Source organism: Hippopotamus amphibius, chromosome 10 (assembly GCF_030028045.1).
Source record: "Hippopotamus amphibius kiboko isolate mHipAmp2 chromosome 10, mHipAmp2.hap2, whole genome shotgun sequence".
NCBI classification, from domain to species: Eukaryota; Metazoa; Chordata; class Mammalia; order Artiodactyla; family Hippopotamidae; genus Hippopotamus; species Hippopotamus amphibius.
In genome coordinates, this window is record NC_080195.1 from 22034213 (window position 1) to 22039017 (window position 4805).

General features: G+C 42.4%; 1 long non-coding RNA gene across 1 annotated transcript; it reads left to right on the top strand.

The window, feature by feature from the left end:
* Positions 1-201: 201 nt before the first annotated feature.
* Positions 202-4107, top strand: LOC130829917 (uncharacterized). Its single transcript, XR_009047674.1, has 3 exons — positions 202-383; positions 2974-3095; positions 3904-4107. It is a non-coding gene; the product is annotated as an uncharacterized LOC130829917 (long non-coding RNA).
* The last annotated feature ends 698 nt before the right edge of the window (positions 4108-4805 follow it).

The following is a 4805-nucleotide window of genomic DNA, read 5'->3' on the forward strand; positions in this document are numbered from 1 at the left end:
CCTGACAAACACTCATCCAGACAGTCGACAGATAGCAGCAGCAACACTGATAGGTCCATTTTGATAGTATGTCACAGCCTGCATGTCATGTGGTGAGAATGGCGCTTTACCTCTGAGGTTTTCCTCCCCCAAACGCCTTATCCCATCTAATCATGAGGAAAGCACCAGACAAACCTCACCGAGGGACCCTCCTCAAAATACTTGACCAAGAATATTCAAAACTGTCAAGGGCATTGATAATCTAGAAAATCTGGGAAACACAGCACAGAGGAGCCTAAGGAAACACGATGATAAGCGTCAGGTGGCGTCCTGGATGGGATTCTGGAGCACAAGACGAGCATTGGAGAAAAGCTAAGGCCATCTGAGTAAAGTGTTTGTTTTAGGTAATAATAATGTATCCATATTCCCTACTTAACTGTGACCAATATGCTATGATGTATGTAGGTCAATACTATACTCCTGTAAGAAGTTAACAGTAGGGAAAGCTGGTTCAGGGTCTATGGGAAATCTCTGTACCATCATGAGAACGTTTCTGTAAATCGAGAACTATTTAAAAATTATTTTAAAAATTCAGAGAGGACGTCATTCCTGACCAATGTCAGATTACGGTTGAAGACATTGAAAATGCAGTCTCTACAATACACATTTGTGCTGCTTAAAAAACAAAACAAACAAAACAAAAGCCTCCTAAATTTTGCCCTTGTTTCTCAGGAATGTTCCAGGATATCCCTAGGGAGAGTATCATTAGACTAGTAAAGGCAGCAGTCACTTAGGCTGGAGTTTCTATGGCTAGAAGTAGCAGTCGTGAGGCTGGAATAGCAAAGAGATTGAAGTTTTTACATAAAGAGGAAATGGAACGTCAAGGTCCCTGCCAATGGATCAATGGGATTATTTGCTTTAGTCATAGAAAATAAGCAAACTTGACACCCCTTGGTTTTCATTTAGGAAATTAATTGTAATCGTTTTTCAAAATAGCAGTTGTTGACGTTTTCTAGTTATGTACACCTTGGAGAATCCGATGAAGGCTTTGGATAATTTTCTTAAAAAAAGATGTAATAACTTTCCAAACTGTTCCAGCAATTTATTAACATTCTTTGAAGCCCCTTCATGAATCCCAGATTTTACACTCCTGTTCTAGCTATGAGGGTGAGTCAAAAGTTATCTGCACTCTGGCTGTAGAACCTGTTTTAATTAAGAAAAGACAAATGCATCATTTTTGACATAATCTGCTTGCTTCTGAATACACTTTTTCCATCTGTCAACAAGCTTTCATCTTCCCTCATTAAAAAAATGTTTTAGGCTGTATTGTGAGCCAGGAATGCACCACTGTCTCTTCACGTCTTCATCAGAAGTGAATCCTCGTCCTCATAGGGCTGCTTTCAGGGGACCACACAGGTGAAAGTCTGGTGGAGCAAGATCAGGACTATAGGGAGGATGCTTGAACACCTCCGAATTTCCCACATAATCCACTGTCACTGGTCTTTTCAACAGAATTATGTCACGTGTACACTCAATGTTGTCATCAGCCGTGGACGTGGACGGGTTTCCATCTCCTTCTTGATGGCTAACACGGAACTGCTCTCCATTCATCAGCTTTCTCCAACTGCGCACAAAGTCTTCGAATAATAATGGCACCAAGTACACCCTCAGACTCTCACAAAAAATGAATCACTGCACACTGCTCTTCTCTCGTGCAAATCAGAAGTGGGGCATCCATGTTTGCTTGTGCCAGTTACGAATGAACTGATGTAACCTGTGCACACCTGCGCAGCAGTGACTGGGTAGACAGTCGCCTTGAATGGAAAGCGCTGATAAGACCGTGTGGCCAACAATAGTTTTACAGTAACTGGAGTGCAGATAATTTTTGACTTACCCTCGTGGATCTGTTTTGGCTAATTTAAGTAGTTTTAATGAGAGCTGGGAACTAGGGACACTCAGCATGAAGATTTTTATAGTGCATTCTGTAGAGTTGTTTGGAAGCATGCACAGATATCATTGAAAATATATGCATGTATATACACGTTTATGACTCTATTTAGGGCTTTGCAAGAGCCCCTCGAGGAAGGGGTAGGAGCAGCTATCAGGATCCTTCCTTTATGATGAGCTTAACTTGTTCAAAGTTACATCCTAATGTATTTGTAACTGTGAAACTAGACTTCGTTTTTGAGGAGACCCTCCCTAGAAACCTATGACAGTAATAAAACCAACAAAAATGTGCTCAGCTTCCAATGATGCACACACTACAGACTCCATTATGGGCCATGCATCACAATGAAGGGCCGAAGTGATTTAGCAGGTAGAGAGCACAGAGAATGTTCAGTGTCGTCCTCCATTACTGTCAGTAGTGGATAAAGCGGGCTCCATCGCCTTCAGGATACCTCACGACCATCATCTCTCTGTCCCGGGCTGTTTCTCGGTCACTCAGAAAAATTCCCGTAATACATAATGATACTTTCTGAGATGCACATGGGATATCTGGGTAATTAGGAGTCCTTTAGGGAAATTTTTCCAGACACCTTGACTACAAATTGAAGATAATAGATTTGGACACTTTCAGGTATGAAGCATTTGTTTGGATGTTAATTTTCATGACGAATGAAGTGAGCTTATTTCATCTCTGCAGCCTCCCATATACCATTTTCCAACCTCTGTTGTGTGTATGGAAAGACTTTTAAAAGTTGAAAACCAAAACAGGGAATTCTCTGGTGGTCCAGGGTTTAGAACTCTGCACTTCCACTGCAGGGGGCCTGGGTTCCATCCCTGGTTGGGGAACTAATATCTTGCAAGCCATGTGGTGAGAAAAAAAGAAAGAAAGAAAGGAAGAAAGAAAACACTCAAGATAAAAAAGTAAATGACAACTTAAATACTATATGGAATATTTTGCTGAGTGAGAAGAAGCACGTGCAGAATTAAACATGATGCAGTGTAAATATTAATTACATTTTAATGTGTATGTTGGGTGGACTCTTCCAGGTGCCAGAAAAGAAGAATTCACGCATTCTGTTTGGAATTGCGGCACACACACCCCTTCAGTGACCAGTCCTGTTCATCCCACAGAATCATCTTTAGAAAACAGTATGTTTTCTAGGCACCTGGTATGTATCTCAGTGAGTTTTGAGAACTTCCCAGATACCTGTTAAATGTAGCGCTCCAATTCCAAGCTTGCCAAGTCCTGTACCCGTTCCATAGAACACAGGACTTGTGTTTCTGTGGATTTCTCTGGGCTGTTCAGAACCCAATGAAAGAACCATGGAGTAGGATCCAGGAGATCAGCGTTCTTGTCCCAGATTTACCATGAGATAATTGTGTCCTCTGGAAAAATTATAGTTCTTCTAGGCCCCTTTCCTTTTGTTTATTTGGACAGAGTTGCACTCCATGACCCCAAATAACCTTGCACTCTTTGCCGTAATAGCTTAGTTGTTATTGGTATCCTGAAGCAATGAAGACAATGACACCTGAAGCAGTGCAACATCTCCTTAACTGTGTTTTCTTAGAGTTGCCTCCATTTTACAGGTGATAACATGATTTGGTGAAATGCATGAAATTGTGTTTCAAGGGAAACAGAAAAGTGTTTTTGAGTGATTGTCCATGTGGCTAACGTCGATATTTCACCACAGTCAGTGTTTCCAAGTATCTGTACAACAGCCTGGGCTAGTCCAGTAGCCAATTAGAAATAGACAGAGCTCGTGTTTTGAACCCTTTAGCTCAATGTCCCCCACCCTCCGTGAATGCCCGTCTCTGTAGACATAAACTTTCATTTGTCCTCCATCTGCTGAAAACCTACTTCTAAGAAAGTCTCTGATCTCCAGCTTCGCGTGAATTTAAGACAAAAGTCCTGTTTACCTCCGAGAGACAGCTTTTCAAGCGTGGTTTTGTTTTCTTTGGTCTCTCTGTCTCTCCCAGCCCCTTAGCCTTGGACAAATCCAGGAGATTCATATTATGGCTCTGACACTTAGCACCTGTGGGATTCTCTGAGCCTTGCTTTTCCTCCCTGGAAGGGACATCTGGGAGGGACTGCTCCTGTCCTGCGACTGCTGAGAGGACCACACCCAGCTCTGTCTCAGGTAAAGTAAGGACTGCTGTTCAGGCAGCCTCACTACATCACATCACTCGGGGTTCCCAGCCCTGACTGGTGCAGGGAGGGCCTGGGCGGGCTCATCACAGTCCAGGGCTGTTTCTAGATCTCTAAAAAGAAGCTATTTAGGACAAGAAAGATGTGCATCCGTGAGTGTGATTCTCCAGTCTTCCACAAACAACCTTCTAATTCTTGAGAGAGCTGGGCAAGGAAGATACCCTGCTTATTACTAACCAGAGTTTTAGCCTAAAGTTCTGTACCAAATTCGGAATCTTACAAGATATATGAGGCCCCTGGTGAGACCTCACTTGTGGCCTAGACCAGTGTTTGGCTCCGTGTGGAATAAGGACTGCCTGCCTCAGAATTACCTGCAGAAGTGGTTGAAATCCAAGTGGTTATCTCTCCCACAAAGCAAGGAAAAGGATGATGGGGCCAGAAGTATGCATTTTCCATAATTAGTAATTAGTGAGCATTTCCGGCCTAGGCTAAGAGCAATTTGGTCCCTTTCTCTGAGGATCTTATCCTTACTTTGGTCTTACAGCTTCCAAACGGAGTAGGGGAGGGACAAGCATTCTGGAAAAAGATGGGACCCAGCCAGGGAAACGATATTGAATTTGAAAATTTAAAACCTACTTTATTATGGGCACATAGTGCAAGGAAGTAAAAAAGAAGAAGGTGCATCAAATGTTAGGAAAAGTAATGAAATCTTATGAGAAGATAATAGGTGAAG